The sequence below is a fragment of the Gambusia affinis genome, linkage group LG03, assembly GCF_019740435.1.
Source record: "Gambusia affinis linkage group LG03, SWU_Gaff_1.0, whole genome shotgun sequence".
In the NCBI taxonomy this organism is placed as follows: domain Eukaryota; kingdom Metazoa; phylum Chordata; class Actinopteri; order Cyprinodontiformes; family Poeciliidae; genus Gambusia; species Gambusia affinis.
Window position 1 is genome coordinate 14,157,548 of NC_057870.1, and position 24,236 is coordinate 14,181,783.

General features: G+C 40.6%; 1 long non-coding RNA gene across 1 annotated transcript in view; it reads right to left on the reverse strand.

The window, feature by feature from the left end:
- The window catches only part of LOC122827948, a 67,767-nt gene that overhangs the window by 29,904 nt on the left and 13,627 nt on the right, over positions 1–24,236 (reverse strand). The window contains exons 2-3 of the long non-coding RNA XR_006370138.1: positions 8,057–8,198; positions 6,000–6,164 (exon numbers count right to left, since the gene is read on the reverse strand). This is a non-coding gene — a long non-coding RNA (uncharacterized LOC122827948). The remainder of the gene's footprint in view (positions 1–5,999; positions 6,165–8,056; positions 8,199–24,236) is intronic.

Consider the following 24,236-nt stretch of genomic DNA (forward strand, 5'->3'; position numbering starts at 1 on the left):
CAGGTATTAACCTCAATTTTATACCTACGCAGTGAGATAATCATGGTTTCAAGCTGTTAGTGTTTTCTTCACTTACCAAATCTACACACTTTTAATCCCTGGAAACTAATTAAGATTTATATAATTATAGTTTTTGCCTATTTAGTTAAGTCGGTTTGTGCGTGCCCGGATTTTGAGCTCGTGTGTGTGGGATAAGAGAGAGAAGCCTCGGAAAAAGACGTGAAAGAAAAGGCTGTGGAAATCCAGTGTCTTTGGGAGGCGAGGCGAATGAAGGTGGAAACAAGGCTTCCATTATGCGTGTTGGGAGGCATCATGCTGCTGCAGTCCTTTTGAGTAGCCACTGACTGACCACCTCCCTGAACCCCCTTGCACCACACACATTTACACTCACATATACACACAATCAGGCCCTGGAAATACCTCGCATTCCTTCCACTTCTCTGACTGCTCTCTGGCCAAGAGGAGATAACAAAGGAATGGGCAGGCGCTGAATGCCAGCCTGCAGTTTGGATACAGAAGCCCTTTCCCCCCCCCCTTATTGAAACCCCTGGACAGTGGACCTTATCTTGCCCATCCCATACACAGATATCTGACTGTTCTGCTAATGAGATGGAGTGCACGGCACATCTGAGTAAGACACTGTCCTGGCTCACCTGTTAATCCCATTGAAGTGAAACCTCATCCTGCTGTCAAAGAAGCACTTTGGCTTGTCCCTGTACCTGGTCCACACCTCATACCTTGGCTGGGCCAACTGCAGCCCTACCACTCTCCCCTGGGATGAGGTTTTCTCTTACTCTCAGGCTCAAGTTGCCGGCTCCAATGTCCTGGATTCCCTGGGTCCCTCGCCTCCTGTTTCACCTCCTGTAACATGCCTCTTTTACTTTTGCCATGCTCAGGTCATGTATACTATTCACCTCTTGAGTCTTCATCAAGACAACAAAGAGGGATTGCAAACAGATGCACCGCTGCCCATTCGCTCGGGGGTTTTGCTCCACTGATGCACAATCAAGATCAAATAGATGATATTGCGTGAACATGAGGCAGCAGATTGATTTTCAGGGCCAGTTCATTATAGTGTAAGGGCAGAGCTTGACAGTCAGGTGATGTTCCGGCTGAAGTCCCCCAAACTCTCTGCTGTTCGCTGGCCAGAAAACAGAAGCACAGATACAGAAGTTGACTTTCCAATGAGACGGGCAGGTGGGAACACACTGTGATTCCGCCACTGCTACCCCACTCCAACTGGAACCAATTCTGCCTTTTTAATGTTTTTTTCTTACTGTCCAAGACATGTGCAAACTTCATTGTCATCATTGAAATTGAATGGAAATGCAAGATGTTTTTAGGACATATAATAAATTCTTAATTTCTAAACTTACATGAACATATTTGATTTAAAATTTGTGGATTTGAAGGAAGGGTTTATTTAAACATGCAGATTTCCCAGGAATGTCTGTTTTTGTTATTACTGCGGCATATATTGTCTCCTGAGTGTGGTTTGGGGGTTTGGGAATGTGTGGTCGTTCTATGGTAACAACATACAGAAGTAGCCAGAGGACATTTAGTTCAAGTGGAAACATAAAGCGTGCAATGCAGCTAAAACCATACGTTTATATACACCTAAAAAAAGATGCATCTGGTTTTATTCTCTTGCATTCTGAAGTTAAATCACACCTAACATCTCTCAGTTTATGTCAGTTAGAATTACCAAAAATAATTTCAATTTGCTAAATACAACAATAATGAATATGCCAGAGGTTTATTTAATCTCAAAATCACAAGTTTAAATATATTTTCTCATATGTAAGCTTCCAGTTTCAACTGCAAGTACCGTAGTAAGAATTGCCTCCCACAAAAAGCACACAATCATCTTACCTGGAAAAATTTACAGCAAAGTGGAAGGTACAACTACTAAACAGGCTAAGAACAAGAAACTAGCATTAGCATTAGCAGTAATGTAACAGTTTCTAGCACTAGCATTCAGTGATTATCACTCTGGAGTTGAAAACGCCATCATACTCCAGCTTCAACAAACCCACTGTCATCTGGACAAAGCAGACAAAACTGTGAGGATCATATTCTTTGATTTCTCCTTTGGATTTAATGCAATTCAGCCTGATCTGTTTTGCCAGAAACTCCAGAAGACAATGGACTCAAGAATTACCAGCATCAATACCTGAGAAACAGACCACAGTTTGTGAGACAGTTTGTATAGAATCACCACAAAGTGATATTTGTCTTGTTCTGAATGAAGACCAATCTATAGCCAAGTCCCTCAATGATGTGTAACTATACAAATGAAGGCGGCATCACACAGGTGTAGAAGGAACGGACCGCTGCTGGTGAGAGTGTAACGTTACACTTCACACATATGTGCCACCTTGGCTCTGTTATCACCTCCCTTGCAGGCTCACAGATATAACACAGAGATGCCATTTCTCTGCATTTGTTTCACAAATGACATGGAAACTGCCAGAAGGCATCTCAGGCATGGCTTGAAAGTTGTGTGTGAAGGAACTTGAATATGCATTGAAGCAGTTCACACAAGAATGTGTGTTTATTGAAGATATTTATCTTGCAATGCAAAGACAAAGACACCCTGACTATGAAAAAGCACGAGCTAAAAACAAACAGACCTCCCAATAACTCCAAAAGGCATTATGTCTTCTTCAAGCTACTTAAACAAAACATGTTAAAAAATATATCTATACATATTGCAGTTTTTTCTATTTTTTTTATATTGCAGTGGTTATAATTTAAAAGACACTGGCAAAGGAAGTATCAGTTATTAAGCATTTTCACTTCATAACTACTTCCTTATAAAGTGTGCTGAACTCTTAATCAAGATACAGGAGTTTTTTGTGTTGATCAAATATTTTATCACAAAAACAGGCAGTAGTTTGGGCTTGAAATGAACATATTCAGTAGTACACATTCACAAATTATATTGGTGTGTTGGAAGGCTTTGCACTCATGCTCTATTTTTAGTATGCTGCATAATTTGAGGCTATTATGTACTTATTCCATTGCATAACTGTCTGGTAGATAAGAGATGAAGCTGTAGATAGAACTCTGGTGCCACTTTACTCAACGTAAACTGCACAGTTAAATGTTAAGCTTATGATTAAACAATCAGTTGTAAAATTATTGAAACTGTTAGTGATATCGAAGCATACTTTTCTTATTCCTGTTACTGATTTAATTCCTACCTAAATAAGAAATTCTGACTATAGCACACTATAGTTTGTCCTTTAGAAGGCCAATGAAGAGCGATGCACTGTTACCTTTTTACTTACAATGTTGATCATGATTTGTGAACCAAAACAAAGGAATGTACAGCTGAGACAATCATGCAGAATATTCATCCACCTTTAAGCCATAGTAAGGCATGTTCTGCTTACAAGCTAGCATTATTTCTAAAAGTTTAAATGACATGTCTGTGATCAAGATTACAGTCCCAAGGCTGTTTTTTCTTCCGAGCTGCTGATTTTAAGGGGTATTGTCGAGACACTTGAATCTTCTCCTCTTCTCTCTTGGATTAGTCATGACCTTAAAAAAGACTTAATACATGCATATTACCAATAAGTAGCTATATTTTTTTTGCAACTTTTGCTTTTCAGTTGAGTGCACATATAAAAAACATTAAAGACAGAAAGAGAGCACAAGAATTGCCAAGGAAGGATGACATCTGGCACACTGGACTTGGGCATAACACAGAGGCCACTAAAGATGGACTAGTTGTTGTTCCGTTCCAAGAAGCCAAGATTTCCACTATTTCATTGTACAGGAGTGCACATATTTATCGTGTAGACAATCTCCTTACTTTTGGGAGGTCAACAATCAGCCGATGTTTACATGTGAAGTCGATCTTATCCACCAACTTTATCTACCTCACTAAAGGTCTAAAAATCAACCACTGTCCTCTTCTACTCTCCCATGAGAAAGGCTTGTCTTTTAGACAGATCCACCAGGTTATGTCTCCACATTTGCAATTAATAGTCACCCCAATGTTGCCAATTCATCAACTTTCTTGCTATATTTAGCAACATTTTAAACAAAAAAATTTTGGTATTGGCCAAAATTGGAATCGGCAAGTCGGGCTTGTTAAAAGATAGGTAATCGGCCAGAAAACTGCAATCGGTGCATCTCTACTGGCGAGAAATGGTTTTGTGTCTGAACAAAAATTTGACCCTCTTTATTTCCACAAATCTCACTCACTTTTTGCAAAATTGAGACTGCTCACTGTATTGTTTTCTATGTGCATTTATATTCAGGGCACAGCAGGAATTCAAAAAATTTATCTTTTCCTTCTTTTTATTGAGTATGTTCAAAATATGAGTCAAACACTGCTACCGCATACCCAAAAATAGACTAAATACATACACATGCATGACAGCAAAAATTAACTTCGCCCACAGACATGGAAATCACGTGAAGGCTTTCAATCTTCCCACATCCACATTTTAATGAAACCCAATATCCTAGTAGGTAGGAGGGCTCAGTCAGTTGAAAAACAGAAAATTTTTGATAAAAATTATTTGGCAAAAAAAAATATTTTATATATTTTACACATACATTTTAACATGTGGAAGAATTCTTAAATCAGTTAACAAGGAATCTCCATAAATGAATTGATTTACAACCCTAACATACGCATAATACCAAAAGCAATGTCTTTGTGTGAATGAAAATGTCACTTTGAAGCATTATTCATAACCTCAGTCTCAAAAGATTTGAGGAGACAGAAAAGAGAAGTCACTGAAATTTGGATGAATTTTGGAGGCGCACTAAGAAATCGGGAGGGGCCCACGCGCTGGATGAGGTCTGCCCTGTGAGCGCGGCAGGAGGCCCTGCCCCCTCTGGAAAGGTTTCCAACCATGGCACACCCCAGGGCATGACAGGCAGACACAGCCCCATGGGGTTTGCATGACGGTTACATTAGGCGGCATCATCTTTGCCACGTCTTTGTACAATATCAGGACCTCTGGATGGGGTGGGTGCATGTTTTTTTGTATGACAGTGGGTGGGCAGTGTGGTACTAACTTGTTCCAGCCGTAATCCCAAATGGCACAGGGAAAGCCCCAGGTAATGTTCTGGGAGAGCAGAGGCGACTCAGTGTCACGGCGAGGCGGGGTTAGTGTGTCAGCTGGGTGTTTCCCCAAATCAACCTTGCACTGTTACCAGGACAGCCCTCAAACGAAATGGACCGCTGAAGATGACATATGCTGAAGGCAGAGACTGACTCTGTGTGCTTTTAAAATGTGTAATTTATGTCCCTTTGCACACACACAAACACACACGCCTCCACGCACGCACACTGACTTTTTCTGTTCCTCATAAACACACGTGTAATCTAGGCGGTGCTTGTATGTGTAAGCGTCGGCGTGCCTGTCGGAGCGCATTTGGGTGTATACGTTGCCTGTGCGCACGACTGAGGAGTTTTATGATGTGGACCAGTGGCGTTAGTGGTCTTACTGATGTTGATGCAGTCCAGACATCTTTATTTAAAGCCGACGTGGTTAAAGTAGCCTCTTAAGCCGGCCTTTTTACGCTTCTGTGGTTTAAGCCTGTGTGAAGAGATGTGCTAATTGCCCTGCCATGTCTGTGCTCGAGACGCGTGGGAGCGCTCCCTGAAGCCCAGCAATTTGATCATAGCTGATTACAGGCACACCCACAGCCTATAAGGCGAACAGGTAGAATGCAGATTAGCACAGAAGCGAATATAAGAACAGGGTATTAGTTATTGGTTTAGAGGCTTTGCATCTTCAAGGATAAACTTGGGTTGGAAATCCGAGCTCCGTGAAGCTAGGTTTGTATGCTGGACTGAGTGCAGCAAACATTTTTGAGGGGAAGCCTGACTGCAGCAGCAGCAGATCCTTTCACTGCTCTTTATGCTCATGTCCTGACAGAGCTGCTGCTGCTGATCGAGCCGCCTCGGGCATGTTGTGGCTGGATGCTGCCATCCAGGCCTACATGTCAGTGTGAAACTGGCTCTCGCTGACCTCTTCAGTGCTAGGGGCCTTCCAACGAAGAGGAGTGGGGGGGGCCTCCGACTCCATCACATCCCTTCCAATTACTGACATCCTGCCGCCTTTGAACACACAGGAATCATAGTGAAGAATAGCAGAGGTCAGACTGCAGATGGAGAGGGTTGGAAACATCAGGGTCTAAGTAAGGGGGAAAGAAAGAGAAACCAGGGGGGAGAGAAAAGAGAAAAACTATTTGTGTCACTGATGCCTCTGTACCCCCCCCCCCTCTCAACCACCAAACCTCCAACCTTTTCAAGGCCTATGACTGAACTCTAATCAGGAGCAACTGTTTCAACAACAACGGAGGAAGGGCAGTGAGAGGGAAAAATGAGCTTTTGACTGATTAAAACCATGAAAACAAAGTACAAATATCTCCTGTACCATCTGCATAAAGCTGGTTTGGGTCAATTCAAATACATTCATATGCCATGGTAGGAAACTAAAGAGGAAAAAAAAAATATTTTTTTTCCTCTTAAAATTAAAATTATTCTGACAATCTATGCATATTTTAGACTGAGGCTGTTTTGAAGAACTCTACATACAGTGCCTTTTCATGACTTTTTCAGATTCTATTATGCTGACGAGAAACCTGTTTTATTTGGATTTTACATGAGAATTCAATTTATTTAATTTATTTATATAGTATCAATTTATAACAAATGTAGTCTAGAGGCACGCCACAAAAAATAATTTTGGTAATCAGTAGATTACATAGTCATTGACTTGCAGAACTCACTCTTCCTGGACAAGTACATTGCAACAGTAGGAAATTGTTTGTGTTGTGGTGTTAACTTTGCAGAAATCCCTCCTGCCGACAATACATGTAGCGACATTAGTGAGGAAAAAAAACTAGACTAATGCAAAGGAGTGCATAACTGTGAAGTGGAAGAAAAAAAGGCAGATGATTTTTTTTTTCAAAAATAAAAGCTAAAATGTGTTATGCATGTTTTTCAGCCCATTTCTTTGCACCTAAATTAAGATTTTGAATTTAAAATAAAATCTAGCACAGCAACCCGCCCTTCAGAAGTGATCTAATCACGGTGAATCATATGTAGAACTAACCAATGTGCAATTGTATCTTGAATACCCATGGTAACACTGGAAGAGCTGCAGATATCCAGAACTTAGGTGGGAAAATGTGTTGGGAAATCAGTGTGTCTTGTCAATTTACACATCCAAGTTTGACTTGGAGACTGGGCTGAACATTCACCTTGCAGCAAGACAACAACCCTAAACACACATGCACAGCTATGAAGAACTGAAGATGAACACATACATATGCATATAGTAAAAGAACCCAGTCAAAGTCCAGACCTAATCCCAAAGTGAATTTTTGCCAAAACCTAAAACATGTTGCTTCAGAACGAGTGAGCTTGAGGGTTTTAAGCAAAAGAGAAATTACAGAAATTTCAGTTTCAATGTCTGCAAAGCCAATAGAGACATACCCAGAAAACATTGCAGTTATAGTTGCAAAAAAGGGAGGTTCTTAAAGTAAAGAGTACTATGGATCGAATACAAGTTCATGGTAAACTTTGTCTATTTTTATTGATAAATCTCAGAACAACACATTAAGGTCTGTGGTTATAAGGTGACGGGATGCGGAAAAGTTCAATTGGAATGTTTATTTGACAATCAGTACAGCAATGGATAGTGTATAACATGGAAAGTACATAAGTTCGTTAAGAGACTGACATCAGAGCTCACAAGCAGAGACTGGTTACGCTGCACAGTGTGTGTCATAGCTAAAGTCACGGCTGAATAAATGACTACTCTCAGCCAAGACCAGAAGCTGGGGTAGGGTTGGGCTTGTAGCATGTTTGTGCATGTAGGTTGCGGCTGTCCTGTAACAAATGGCATACGAGCCTGTTTGGTGTGTTCGTCAAAGGTCCAGTGCCCTAAACCACACATTAGCCTTTCCAGACCCATATCCCCATGACACAATGAAAAATCACACACGTGGCTATATTAGCTCACACACTCGCATGCAGTCACAAAAAAGGGAAAAAACAAAAAGACACCAATGACCTCACCCTCTCAAACTTTGCAAAGCAGTGCAGCCCAGAAATCCCTCCAAGGCCTCCCCTTTCAGTCTGCAAGCCCCGCACTGCTGAGTGGCCACATCAAGGGTCATAATGGGGTCGCAGTGGTCCGCTGTTGGACTCCAGTAAATCACTGCAACCCAAGCATATAAAAATGTGCGTCACATTTGTGGTAACACAATCACATGGGACAAGTTTTGGTGTGTTCACTGTGCTGTGAAAAAAAACAAAAATAGTTTTCCTCTTTGAAATAAACCCACCATATCATATCTGTTGATTTTTTTTTTTTTTTTGCTTTTTCAAAGCAAGGAAATTTTGTCCCGCCTCGATCTCAGAAAATATGATGTGAGTGTTTGTGAGACAGAGAGGAGGTGGGGGGAAAGGAGCTTGTGTGTGTTTGTGAAAGAGTTTAAAGGGTGTTGAAAACTATTAGCCAGCTGCAGAGAGGCACTGTGCAGAGAATGAGTGATGAATTACTGAAGTGGCTCTGTAGTGTGAATGAAGTGTTGAAAATGTCCATTGCCACGAAACACTCTGACGATGCTGCGCAAGTCTCTCAGTAAAGTGTGTTAAAATGCATGTGTTGCTTCAGACAAGTACAGTTCCACACCTATTTCTGCAGGAACATTAACAGACAAGCTGGTGACTAATGTCTTCCTATTTCATTAATCTGCTGCTCTCCCTCCTCCCATTAAAACACCTCACATCTTTTTGATACTATTTTTATGTTTCCTCTCCTCGCTGCCGCACTCTCTCTCGACTTCTCGTCTCCTCTTCCTACGGCGCCCTCAGAGTTTTCTCTTGTTACAGCACATCCAGTGATCACTCACTGCGATGCCATCCTTTCAAGTCCTCCCTCTTTCAAAGAGCCATTGCCGTCGGGGGTAGAGCAAACAGGAATCTGAACCAATGCTTTTCGACAGCAGGGCTGCTCCTGCGTGTTATACCCCCCGTAGCAGAAGCGGAGGAGAGAGGGGAGAGGGAGTGGATGAGGAGGAGAGGGAAAGAGGAGGAGGGGAAGAAGGAGGGGTCTGAAACACACATCACACATGAAAGTCACCTCACTCCAGAAATCACGGGTCCTGACAGAAAGGTAACAGCCGGCCGCAGGCATCTGGCAAGTTGCTAGGAGACAGGGAAGCACTGCGCAGTGGACGGGATGAGTGGCTGTGCGGTGTTCTTAGTCATATGGAGCTTATACAGACGCACCGAATATATTTCTACTGAAATATATAAAAACTCCATCGTGATATTTGAAAGAAACCTCAAATATGATGTAAGTGCAAGTAAAGTGCTTTCCAGAAGCAATCCTATCACTTTAACTTTGAAGAAAAAAGTATGGCGGAACCACACATTTCAGTGTACTTTGTTGGGAATTTATGTGATAAACAACACAAACACTCAGACTTCTTTTAAGATTGCACAGCATTTAAGTACATGTTTTAGAAACAGCTTTATACTGTTCCTAGAGAATCCCTCACATAATGCTGCCAATGCAATCAATCAGTTTTGTTTCCTTTTATTGGACACAATGACCGAATGACTGAAATCAAGATTGTATTTTGTGGGTTACTCAGCATACAGTGAAGATCACATCAAAGGTGGTGCAATATTTGGAATTTTTATTTTCAAGATCTGCCATGTTTGTTATTGATAACAAGCAACTAAATGCTCAACATGACAACTGGCAAAAATAAGTCTTCAACTAGCCCTGGATAGAAACTATGCCTCATTTTGCACACTGTGCTGCTGGCATATCAATGCTGATATACATCAATTGATTGTTGTCTAATGTACATTTGTCTTATTATTAATGCTACTTACTTTCTTTAACAAACTGAAAAAAGGGCTGAAATTATCTACCTTTTGGAATTATAAAGAGTTCTCAATTTACTGACATGAACCATTTTGCACCCATGTATTCAATAAATATTTCTCTGGCAAGGCAGGCTTTTTTGAGCACAAATAATCATAAAATGATTAAATCTTACATTGAATATTATAGTAGGAAAATAAATTGCATGAATTCTTTCTTGAAATGCAACAATTTTGACTATTGATCGTTCTGATCCAGCTCGGGGTGTCGAATCTTATAATACGTGACCCCTGAATATGTTTACAGGCACATGCCATGCTAGTAGATATAATTTTTAACATGACTTCATTTTCTCACAGTATACTAAGTGTGGATTACAGAAAACTGATTTAATCACTTGTCAATCCAGGCTCAATTTTTTGAAACAAACGACCATAATTCCAAAAAAAAAAAAAAAAAAACACATTATGGTTCTCTTACAATAATTGTGTTTGTGTTTTTGGTTGTGTGTGTTAAGAGAAATGCTTCTCCATTTTAAACTCCAAAGCCAAATGATTTCATCTTTATTCCCAGTTTATCCCCATGAGCTCACTATCCAGGTCGTTAAGAGCTGAGCAATGTGTTGTAAATGATTTAGGCTCCTCACTATGTGGTGAGAGATGCTCTTTGGAATGAGCCAGTCTGCCCTGCTGATAGCGTTGCAGGATGGAGCAGTGGGGAGGCTAACTCGGCTTATCTAAAGTATTTGGAGGGGAGGACACAGACGCCTTCTCTTCCATTATATCATTAGGTAAACATAAGACTGTGCTACAGGTTGACAGGCTGTATTTCATAAAATCGAAAGAGAACAAGTCTTTGTTGATTATTGCACGCTTACATCACGGTGAGAAATCAATCAGTTTAATTGGTCAGCTTTTGTCAAATATACTAAATTAAGACCTGTATGAGAGCATTATATTGAAAAGTGCCGGCCGTTAAGAATTCAAGCTTGTTGGTGTGATTTATCATGCTTACTAAACATTTTGCCGCACTTGACCACGATAAAAGAAAGGGGAAAAAAAGATGGTACGACTGGTACAACTCATCTTCAGAGTGGTTCATTTTATGATCCAGTCATAATAATGCAGGTTCAGCGAGGGTGGCAACATTTGATAAATGACAAATCTTTAAAAAAAATGTCATTGCTTGTCATGAAATAGAAAGCTCTATGACACATCTTTTACACATATATTTATTCTAATTAGGTGTTGTTGTTTTTATTCCCCAACAATGGCGGTCGAGTTTATTTTCCCTGTGCTGTTTTTCAGTCATGCCAGCTATTTTAGCATTCATGGCAAGTGCAGGAAGGCACAATAACAAGTAGTCTATTCAAATTAAATCAGTAATGGCATTGTCCATATTTCAGGCAGGTCATGCGTTTTTATTTATTCAAAGAATGAAGACAGGTCAGTTCCTCTCACAATTATCTCTTTTCATTTAAAGAATGAATGTGCATGTCAGGTCCTCTTTCAGCCTCTTTCTTTCTATTCTGAGGTCCCCTCTTCTTCACTGCCCCCACCATCACTGGGCGACAGTAGAGGTCGTTAGTGGAAGAGGGATGATGCCAAACTTGACTGGAGTCGAGCCTTATCTCTATTCTTTACACTCTCGCTTTTGTTTCAAGGGCTTTGTTTACACACGCCCCATTAATCACCTTCTGCCTTCCCACAATCCCGCAGCATTTAAACTGGGTGCTCGTCTTCGGGACATTGTGTGGCACAGGTGCCAGTGTAAATCTCTCTTTCTTCTCCAGTTCGGGACGGAAATACGGGTTCGCCAAACTACTGTGACAATCTTCCCTTCAGGTCTCTATAGTTTTTACTTTACTTATTCTGATCTTGGCAAGTCAATCCAACATGGTCCAAAGTTTACATTTTTTGTGGTGTATGACCCAGACAGGCACAATCCTTGGATAGTGAGATATTTTTAACAAGAAAGAAAATTTAGAAAATATGGGGCAATTCAGGGGCAGCAAAACACACATAATATGAAGAGAAACATAGGGAACTAGGAAACAACAATAAAACCGAGCACAAACCTACTAACCCCAACAGTCAAAACAAAGATATAAACCAAACACAAGAAAACAAATGAAGAAATATTTTAGTAATCAGAATATAAAAGGCATGCGCCAAAGGATAATGACACTCAAGCTCTGCACAGGTGGTCACAACCTGTCCCATGCCACTGAAATGCAGTAGCTGCTTGACACTGCTGTCCTGTCTTGACATAGAGCTGAATGTATGTAGACTGGATGCTGTGGAGCAAACATTAATCACGCTATAGGAAACCACAGAGAGGAAGCCTCCAGTGTCTCCTAGGACTGTTGGGTCACCTCTAGAAAGACACTTCACTCCGAAGTCTGGCACCTAAGAGGTATACAGATTGTTCCTTATATGCATCACCTCAGAATGGAAGGCACAAGATTGTCTTCTTATACAGCATTCATTAATGTTCAGTCTGGTTCCATAATGTGTGGGAAATAATATTACATTCACTGCATTCCTTTACTGATGATACCCATAAGAAATGAACCAAAACGTAGGTGTTGTTAAATTCCAACGAGTTTTATTATGTACTTACTCAACAATATTTGTTAAATTATAATTACAGGTTAGTTAATTTAATCTCTATTAGCTAGTCTGCTTCACATTGATAAAAAGAAAAAGCTATTAAAGAGTTCTGTAGCAAACTGAAATTAGGTTTATTCTCAGTTTCTATAAGTGAACTGGGCTCAAATAGTGTCTATGCCATAACTAGAATAAACTATTAGAATTTCTTTTCTCTGGTGATTGGAAAGAGCTTCTCTTCTAGGGATATATGTATACCTTCAGCTTTGCACTAAATAATAAAGTGTATATCAGTCTTTAGAAATTTGTGCATGGGCTAACAAAACATTCAAAATATTTTAGTAAATAGAAACACATCTCCCTTAACACAGTTTAATATAAACAACAGAAGTTTCGGGTCACCAAAAATGTCATCGGGGCATGAAATCATTAAAGATTACTGCTTGTCCCCTTTTCAAGATGTAAAAAATTGTATTCGGGTGATGTAATCTTGCAGTCATTGGATGTTTGATTGTTTTAGGTTTAGGGAGAGGAAAGGATAAACTCACACTCCCAGACTTAATTTTGTCTCTGGAGATATAAGTAGAGGAAGACATTTCTGGTATGATAGAGGTGCATGAAACTGGAAAGGCTTGGAGGCGCTAAAGTGTTTAATTAAAAGTGCAAAATATAAGCACCTTCAGTTTCTTTCATAAACTCATCTACTGTACAATACAGTACCATATCATATCCACACCATATTTTATCATATACCACATTGTACTGCATAGTGTCGTATCACATCATACCGTACAATACCGTAGAGTACTATACCGTAATATACCACACCATATTGCATAGGATAGTATCGCATCATACCGACTGCACAATGTCATGCCCTTCCGTGGCATAACATACCACTTCATTTCTAAAGCACTTTTTAAAAACAAGGCTGACCATGACACCTCGCTACATGAATGAGAATTCCAGTTCATTCAGCTACTATCCTTTAAATGGATGAAATGGACAGCAGGTGGCATTTTTTGTTGTTGTTTTTGCCAAAAATCTAATATTACATTTACAAACTAATGTACTGATGTACATACCCTGCACAATTATTTTTTGTGTTGTTTATTGAGTTTAATAAGGAGTACAAGTAAAAAAATAAAAATTAAAAAAATTTAAAAAGTGACATTAAATAAAATGTGAGTGTTAATTATTCTTCTTTGTGCGCCTCTGCAGTTACATCTGGATATTTGTCCTGGGCAGCATATGTGCATGGCACGTACAGGAGCTCACTACAAACGCTTTAATGCACGGCCCTGTTTAATTGCACAGTCAATGCATTCATCATTCAGAATGCAGAGCCTGGCTAAAATGAATTGAATTATCTGGCAGGGAGAACAAAGAAATGTACATTCAGTTTGTGTGTAATTTATTGTTGCAGGCTGAAGTGAGCGGAGAGCAAAACAAGGCTGGGAAAATTAGCGACAGAGAGGGAAGACAGAGACCTGAAGGAAGACAGTAGAGAATGAAGAGAAGGGGAAAAACACGAGGGAGGAGAGAAAAGACAGAGGTCTGGGGGAGAGAGTGAGAGAAATGAGTAGGAGCATGGAGATAGAGGGAGGCCAAGAGGAGTGGAAAAGAGGGAGGTGGGGAAGACAGGGAGGATGAGGAAGGAGAGAGATAATGGTGAAGCCTGGAGGAGGAAGAGCAGGAGGGGGAGACCGAGGGAAGACGGGAGGAGAGGGAAGCTTGTGTGCAAAGCCAGAGATAGACCAGAGACGGACCTGACACCTTCCTCCAGATTCCGGAGGGGATAAAACACAAGCAGGGTGTGTGCATGTGTGTGTCCGTTTCCACATGCCTGCACACGTATGGAATGCGACAACAGAAGTTTCTGGGAGGTTTTTGCTGTTGTTATCCATGTAAATGTTGAGTGGAGCGAACACCTGGACACACAAAACCCTCGAAAGCATCTAAATTGCATTATCCACAGTGACTGCAAGTCAACATGCACACAGATACAAATTCCCCTCGCCATGTCTCCATCTTTATCCGTTGACTGCGAATTCATTGCAGTAAAGATTGACGGAGAAGGCAAAGGTGAAGGGGATAAGTGTGTGGGGATGGGGTGGTTGTTGGGGAAAAATCTATTCCCCAATATTATCTAACTGTGTGTTCCTCCAAAATACTTGCATTGCTGATGCTGGCCGTGCCCCATTGATTGCTCACCAACATCATCTGAAAATCTATGAGCATAAAGGGCAGCTCCATGAAGTACAAACAGATAACTACACATCATGTTCTTTATTGTCTGTATAGAAGGTAACTCACACTTTAACCTTCTCCTGTTGTTTTGCTCCGTGACCACCCAGCTACTCATTCTCATTAATATAAAAATCCAGCCTGAAAAAGTGAGGTAAAGCAAGTGAATACACTGGTGGAGCGAGAAAAGGCTTTATGTGGATGATCCTGAGCAGGTTTCAACATTCCCTGACATCGCATTATGCAACAGGGAGCACAGCCGTGTATGTCTGCATCCTGTTTCTGGAGAAAATGTCCCGTACAGAACTGACTGAGATCTTCGGTTGCTAGGTTGGGTGGGATACCTAGTCACATTGATGTCACGAGTCACATTGATGTTCGTGTCAAAAGGTAGGTTTTCGCATATGGCAATTCCTTCATTTAAAGATGGCAGTTTCTCACTTTAGCTGGAATGTTTTGTCTGATTAATGTCTGTTCTTTTATCTGTGAAATGTTGCAAATTTTGTAGACTTAAACCTAATGAATAAGAGGAAGAATCATATTTTGCTGACTGAGCCATGTACTCAAGCAAGAAACCTGGTTCATCTCAAGCCACCCTATTGCCTTAGCAATTCGTAATGCCGTGTTGTACCTTTGCACAGTCCTATAATCTCCTACTACTTCCACTGTGCATTGGTCCACACATATCTTCATTCGATATCAATTAATTTTTCTTTGAAGGTAAGAATTTTCTAAATTACATGAATGGAGGATTATAAAAAATTGAAAATCTCGCTGATTAATTAGTTAAAAATAATGTCTGAATGGTCTGTACACATCTTGGCTAAAACAGATTCACAAGTATGAGAAAGTCAGGGGAATAGAGGATTAGGACCTTTATTAGTTTTTAAAAGCACACTTTTCCTTTCTATTATAAAGAAAAGCTTAATTAGAATTGTTCCGTTTTCCTTGAAGTATCTTTTCAAAGCTACATCATTGGTATTATTAGGAGATTTTGCTGAGTTAACTACAAGGGTTGAGAGGCTTCGATGCTGTATGGGGATGCACTACATCTAGTTGAATATTGTGATTTCTGTTGAATCCCTGCCCATTTTCTTTTGTTTAAATGAACTCCACTTCATCTGTGGTGATATCCAGAAAGCCTTTGTAAAGTGCACAGCCTGTAGAATTAGAAAAAAAGAAACATTTAAATACACTTCAGATGAATGAATTTCTTCATATATATTCTCTCAATCTACAGCTCTTAACCAAAACTATTTTACATTATTACCATATTAAAAATGGGATGAAATTAGTTCATTTGTGCTAAATATTTAGTAGTTCCAATTGGGATTTTAAAAAAAATTTTTTTTTGCATTTTTTGATTTGATCATTAACATTTACAAATTTGTGTGTGGTAAATAAATTAACTTTTAAGGCTTGACTGAACATAATAAAAACTTAATCGAAATGCCCATTTCAAAACAATGTATCGACGCAACACTCTAAACATTGCATTAGTTGCTTTAAAGCTACAGCAAAACATGATGACCTTTTTCATAGGGCCGTATAGAATCAGCTCTATAATGAAAAACATTGGTTGGGCAGTTCAGAGGGGTGGGGGAGGTGTTTCCTGCATTCCCCCCAAAAAAAAAAAAACGTATTGGACCTTGGAAACTCTTTCAAGGGATTTTAAAACATTAGCATGTCAATCACAGGTACCAGTATTGATTCCCTATACCTTGTAGCAGCTAATGGTGATTATTTCCTGACTGGAGGCTCCCTCTAAGGCAATATAGGAAAAATATAAAAAGTATTAAAATATTTATGGATTAGGCTGATATTAGTTTAATACCTCAACTGCAGTCAGCTGGTCAGAACATCAACAACATCTGTGATGGGTGTACTGGGAGTGTAGTTTTTAAATAAATCACACACATGTTTGTGTAATAATCAGTTGTTCTAAATTAATAGTAGCTAAAATGTTGTTGATTTAAGCTTTGTACATAGAAATACAAATAAAATTATTTTGAAAGCTGGATTTTAACCGATTGCTTGGAAAATTTGAGTATTATGATTTAACTTTATGTTTTTCTGCACATTCGTAGTTACCATGGCAGCAGTGTGTCACTTAAAGTTTGATCAACTTTCTGTTTAAAAATTCCTGACCAAAAAGAAATTAAAGACCACTCCAACCCAAATGACTATTTCTTCTTCAGTGTACATCCATTTATAAGTGTCATTATTAGCACACTTCCACGTAATTATTTGTTAGTCTATCGCAAAACATGTTAATGAAATATGTGGAAATCTTTGGTCACAATTGAACAAAACATGCAAAGGTTAAAGGGGTATGAATATTTCAGAGTTCAGACACACAGGTGTTCATGAATCAGTGGTGCAAAACAGGTGAGGTCATTTGATGTTTTACCACCAGGAAGCTTCCTGTGGTTTCTTTAGTTTTTGCCTTGGAGGGAAACCTCTAGAGTTCATCACAGCTGAACTGAAGGGTATGCTTAAAGTATATAAACTTACATTTTACTCATCTACTTTAATAAAATCTACTTAAAGTGTTCTGTACATGTCTATAAAATTCTGTCTACACTACGAACTACCCTCTGAATAGAGTTGTTGCTTCAAGCACCAAACAGTGAAGTGATGAGCACTCCCATCTGTGACCCGATTTAAGTAAATATGCCTTTAAATGTTGCACAATACTTAAATACCTCAAAAGTGCGACCAATGTATTTTTAAAACTCTTCACAATTACATGACTTGATGAGTTTTGACACCCTCAACGTGCCGACAAAACTGCTGCAGCGCCTGGTGGAGCAGTCGTGCGGATTTGTCCAACACATGGGCACAAAGAAACTATGCTGATTGCATCCGAGCTGCCCGGTGGTGAAAAAGGAGGCGCCGGGCCGCAGCTGCGTCCCTCTGACTGGAGGCCTTGAAGACAACACGTCTGTGTCAAAGACGTGACAAAGCAAGGCAAGTTTATCTGAATGCTACCATTCACACACAGGGTGAATCAATATGCTTTATGGGAGAAATAAAGGAACGCATGTAAAGAGACTTACGTTAAAGACAATACATTCAAAGTTCAAAATATAGGTAAGCATCATACAACATGGAAATTACCAAATCTCAGGTTTTCTGGGAATTTGTTGTATAGCTCATTAGTATAGAAAATAAATGCTGTCTCTGCTTGTTAAGTTCTCGTCCTGTGAACACAGGAGTGTGGAGGTCTTTGTTAACCCGAGGGGTCTACGTGGCTCACACCAGACCAGCAACTCTCAAATGCATTGAAGTCAAACACTATTCAGTAACCTATAGACAAAGTACATAATGCAATAATGATTTAAGCACTGATTGGTTTGATATAACCTATATTCCTACTGTTTGTCAGGACTTTGGCAGAGGCATTTTGGTTGCGCTACTGCAGTCTGATAGATCGACACCTAGACCACAGCAGACACCATATTTCTAATATTTTCTGCTGAAAACAGACTCAATCACCAGTATGTTCTGCCTTATTTAAAAACAGCATGTTGGATCTCTGAGATGGACTGAGGTGATACTAGAAGCGGGATTTGCAGAAAAGCGACCTGAAGGTGAACGGAGGAGAGCAAAAGTTCAGTCAGGTAAAAGATTTCACTTGGAAGAAATATCTTCTATTTTTACAGAATTTAAGTTGAGAAGGTGAATGAAGGGGAGAGAAAGGTTGGCAGGGAGGAGAGTAGGTCCAGAAGAGAAAGACCGAGAAGGGTGAGTCCTTTGTGAAGAAATTCGGGAAAGCCGGAGCTGGGCGCAAAAAGAAGATCCTGTTTGCCTTCCCCTGATACAGTATACACACTAAATAGTCTTTGCAGCAGATTTCAGAGACAGACCCTTGTCTTTGTTCCGCTAATGGGCAGACCACTCTAAATGGGCTGTTTTTCAACCCTCTGACACAAAGACACTTTTTCATGATTCCTCAGTGCCATCGTTTTCCTGCTCATCTTCTTCAGATATGTGGAACAGAGCCCTCTCTGTGTCTTGGTGCACAGCTCCCACAGCTCAGGGGTTCTGAGTAGACCGGATCCCACCGTTCTCCAAAAAGCCAAGGCTCACATCCCCCAGTAAAACTACACTACACAACAGACGGGAGCCAGGAGAGAGTATCTCCAGGCGGCGCCAGCACAGAGACCCGTGGAAGTGAATATGTGAGCCATTGACTGACCAAAACGGTCCGTCATGATGCCCGATTTCTGAAATCAATGTTTTATTGCAGCCCATAAAGTCTTTGTAAAAAAAAAAATAGAATAAAAATTGGATCAATAGTGAAAAATTACATCCCTGTGACAGCCTTATATAAATTTGTAGCATTTAAAGAATAGTTCCCCGACTGCATCATCACTCTGTAAAATCCTGTTATACATTTTAATGAGGTGTGCTGCCCTTTTCCAGGATGATCTGCGCTTGTTGTCAGCTGCACTGTATACCCAGGAGTTGTCGTTACTTGACTGCTCTGAAGCCCGAGGCTGTTTGGCACCTAGTGGAAGTGAGCTGAGTTCATTATCTAATAGCAATTTCCCAGCCTGTATTGCTGCATGTAAACATTAAGCAGACAAACTCCAAATGAATACAAATGCAGAAAGGGGAGCAATTACACACCATTACCAAAATATTCATGCAGGTACAAGAATGCTTGGTTTTCTGTGGGGTTTTCTTTTGTTTTCCTTACTTTTGTCGTAGGTCAAAACTCCAACATCTGTTCAATGCATCAGGTAAAAGAAAAAAAAAAGTCTGTTTAAGTTATCAGATAAGGTTAGAAGAAGTAGTGCTATTTTTAAACGATTAAGTTACTGAGCAAGTGTAAGACATATTGTGCTAACGATTTAAAAAATGAAAAAAGTATTTTCCAGTATACATATATATATATATATATATATATATATATATATATATATATATATATACTGGATTCTTTTTCATGAGTTTGGTATCAAATGTCACATGGGATCTCCGCAGACTTTGACGGATCAATCTTTCGCCCACCAACCATCCCCCGAGCTTTCATCTGCTTATCTCTGACCACTGTCTGTCTGCCTGACCGCCTCACTGCTCATTCACACTCGGAGGCCCTTGCACAGCCCTGCAGCTCTCCCTCCGCACATACCCTACTCAATGACCACACATCCATTAGCAGAGGTACGTTGGCAAGTAAAATATAGTCGTGGGATTTTTTTCATGTGTCGCCTCCCACTTGTGTTGTAAAGTTGCATAAAGTATTGCAACAAGTCTTCAAGAGCAGTGCTTTGCAAATCAGATTATTTTAGTTTTCATTTCTTGTCTCCAATGTTTCTGAAATGGCATATGTACACATCAATTTTCAAGTCTTCCCACGGATTCTATTAAGCTTTGGCCTTTGTCTAGACCATTGTTACGCAATACTTTGACCTAAACTATTTCTTTGTATCGCTGGCCTCCTGAAAGCTTAACTTCTGCCCCGGCCTGAAATCTCTCAAGCTTTTCCTCCTGGATTACTCGTATTTAGCTCCATTCAGCTTCCTGTTATCAGCTTCTCTAAGACTACCCAAGAAAGCATCCCCACAGTATGACGCTGCCACCACTTTGTTTCAAAGGGAGATAGTGTGTCTACTGTTTTTCTTTCCTATTACAAATACCATTTTGCATGGTGGCCTCAAAGTTCAATCCATTCTAATGGATACTCTTTGAAGGCAAACTCTAGACCACAACTATGGAAATGTAAAAATTGCACGCTTTTTTAGCAGATTACACCATGCTGCTCCAGGCACAACTCAAATATATTATTTTGTATGTATTTAACATTTAAATATTTGCTTATGAATTTATAAGCATATTTATTTGCTCACTGCTTTGTTGAAGTCTTCAAATTATTTCCCTAGTCTTTGCCTTCAGTATTAAAGTCAAAACAAACTGCATCTCCCCGTGCATTCACTTGATTTTTCACTCTATTTATGAATTTTCACAAGCAGGCTTATTTACATTAACTAAAGACACATATGGTAAATGTGACTGCTGCTGCTGGAGGTTTTCCCACCCTTTTCCAGCGGGTCTATTCAGCCCCGGGCGCTGCTGTAGTGATTGGATTAAGGGAGGCCTGGAGCGTGTCCACGTCTGGAGCTGTGCTGGACTAACACTCCGGCGACCCACCAACCTCACAGTCATTGTTCTGATTCCCAGCGACCCCACTCCAGGTGCCAGGCAATAGGAAAGATGCTCCAAACTTTCCCAGGAATGAGCTGGAGGGTCTGAAATAGTTCAATTGGAACCTTTATCAACTTTTAGCCTCCCTTCCTCGCCCACCCTTGCCTCTTCTTCCTTCACTGCAGCCATCTCTAGTGAGAATCTGAAAGGAGGACTATCATCAAAAAAGGTGGAGAGGATGTCTTTCTTGTCTTTTCATTCTCACTCACTCTTTTAAACCTAAATCCCCCCCCTTCTTTTTTTTTTGGGTTGGGTGGTGGGGCCAGTGGGAGGACAGTTGTTTTGTCTCCTTCCATTGGCTGATTTACATCTCTACAGCTTCTCTATCAAAGTGGTCATTGTCAGTTCTGACCTATGAAAATTACAGAGGACACTTTGGGGGGGCTTTCTCCTTTGTCAGTCTACAAACAAGCATTCATACACACGCACACACGCACCTGCGTGTGCACGCAAACATGGCAATATACAAACAATCACAAGGTACACAGCCTGTAATTTTATTAATCCGGATTTTGCAGCATTGATCCTCACCCCGAACCTCCAGAGATGATGAGAAGGATGGATGGCTAAGAAAGGAAGGATGAGAAAGAGAAAGAGGAAGAGTATCAATGAAAGGAGGATTCCTTGAGGTATAAGAAGACGCATCTATTTGCACACCAATTGTTTTTCCATCTCTCTGAGCCAAGGAAAAGAGAAAGACCACCTCTTTCCCTCTGTGGCCATGGTCCCTCCCTCCATCCCCTCGCTCCATCCTCCACCCCCCACCCTCCACCGTGAAAGCAGTGTGAATGGAGAGCCACATTCAGTCAGGATGAATGGGATGGGATGGAAACGGGTAGGGGGTCACTCTGACCACCCCGGCCCTCCCGATGCCTGAGCCACATGTGCGGCATATTAACATATGAAGCCCTGTCACTGCTGAGTTCACCCTCCCAACTGACCTCATTCACATTCAAACACGCACACACACACACACGCACGCACCCACACAGAGTGTTTGGGTCAGGTGCGCTGCTGTTTTATCACTGGAAATCTCTGAGAGGCTTAGTGGGATTGTGCAAAAACAGCAGGGTGAACTGATGGGCAACAAAACTGTTAGTGGGGCCCAGATTGGGGCGAGTGGGACACATGCCAAAAACCTGAAACAATGTTTGCAAAACAAGCAAAATTAGTCCCACTGTAGCGATGGAGGAAGCAACTGCCACAACCGGGGCTGACAGGGAAACCGTTCAGCTATTTGCAAATGTTTAAAAAAAAAAGCCACTAAACTACAGCTAGGCAAAAAACACAAGTGCAAAAAATGTGAACAGAAGGCCAAAGAAAATGTACCTTGGACCCTCACTGCACAGGGACCGTTTTTAGACTGCCTTTCCTGTTAGACTTTCCCTCATCGAGACAGTGCGTCACACACAGGGAGTCAGCGAGCCTGACAGATGTTAACCCCTTCCAAGCTAAACAGCAGTTTTTCCTGCAAGGAGCGTTCCACTGGGCCTGTTCACACACTGTCAGCGGGTCAGTGTGTTTGGACTGAGCTTCTTGGTACCCCACAACACTCCCCTCAGGCTCTAATCTCTTTTACAGCAAAGAGAATTTAATGATTACATTGCAGCTTCTACCATACTGGAGTGTCCCCCTAAAAAAAAGGAGAGAGAGCAGGTTTAGTTCATGGCTGTGTCAAGTCCTTCGAGTCATAGATACAACGCCTTGCAAAAATATTCTTGCCCCTTAAACCGTTTTCCCTCGTTTTGCCACGTTACAACCACAAACTTCTGAGTATTTTAGTAAACTTTTGCATACCGATTGCACCAATCTTTCATCTGTGTCAAAGATAAACACAAAATGCATCGTTGTAGAGTAGAAGGAAAATAATACATTGTGTTTTTGTACCACCTTTAGTCCTGTCCAACAAATTATCCACAGAGGTCACTTAAGTAAAAATATAGCTGTTGTGTGAAGGCCTCACGGGTTTATTAGAGCGAACTGCATGATGGACACCAAGGAACACACCTGGCACATCAAAAAGAAAATTATCGAGAAGTTTGATATGGAATTAAGTTACCAAACTTTGAGCATCTTAGCGAGTGCTGTTCAATCATACGTGAATGAAAACAAAACCATACAACTGCAAACCTAGCAACACATGGCTGTGTAGTTAAACTAGCAGGTAAGAGAACGAATCAGTCAAAATGCCAATGATAACATAGGAAGAGCTGCACAGATTCACACTTCACACTGGAGAATCTGTCAACGTGACAACTATTAGTCGTGCATTTCACAAATATGTAATTTGCTTTTGTTGAACAAAAGCCTAGTAACCAGTTTGTCACAAGATACAACAAATACGAAGAACATATTTGATATGACCAAAATCAACCAAAATGTGTGGCATTGACTCAGGACAGATGAATGCAAATCCACACCAATATTAAAAGATTCTTGCATGTTAAAAATTTTTTTATTGAAAACACCATGTGTCTTTCCATATTGCATCCATGCGCTACTTTGTGTTGGTCTGTCAAAAATTGTAGTAGAACAGAAAGTTTGTGGTCAACATGAGAAAGACAATGAGAAGACATTATACACTTTATTATCATATAAAAAACTATATGACAGATAAGCCTAATAAACACACAGACAGATTATAAATGATCTGTGTGTGTGTCTGTTATTTTTAGGGAGCTATAGCTATTAATCGCAGCCTGAAAGCTGACATCAGGCAGCCAGTAAACGTTAATTAGGACCACCCAATGGCCAGGCCAGTGTCATTAGCTAATTGAGTTTGTTTATGCGTTTGTGTTTGTAAGGACAGAAGACAAAAGACAATAAATAAGGAGGAGGAGGAGAAAAGAAGGGAGGGAAGTTTGGAGGTGAATGGAGGCAGGGGGGATGTGGGCATGTCTCATCCAGTGCTCTGTTCTGGTGACATGTCCTTCAGCTGAATCTATGGGGAGACAGAAGAAAAAAAGTGAAGGAGACTGGGATGGAGCCCATCGCCCTCCCTAACCCCCACCGCCACTCACAGAAACCCGAGGCCTCAGCCACGTCCGTAAACTTCCTCCAGTGGTGAAGCCACGGAAAAGAAGACGTAAAGAAGGCATGACAACATGTTTTTTTCCAGTTTTCCCCCGTATCTCTTCACTTAAGTCGCGTTCTAGGCTTTTTGCACCCCCTCGACTCCACAAGAGAGAACGCTTGTGGACACCAACAGAAATGCACGCCTGCATGCACATAATGCACACACTATCTGAACTCAAGCGGCCTCTAGCCCCTCTTTTTGTCTGTGTTT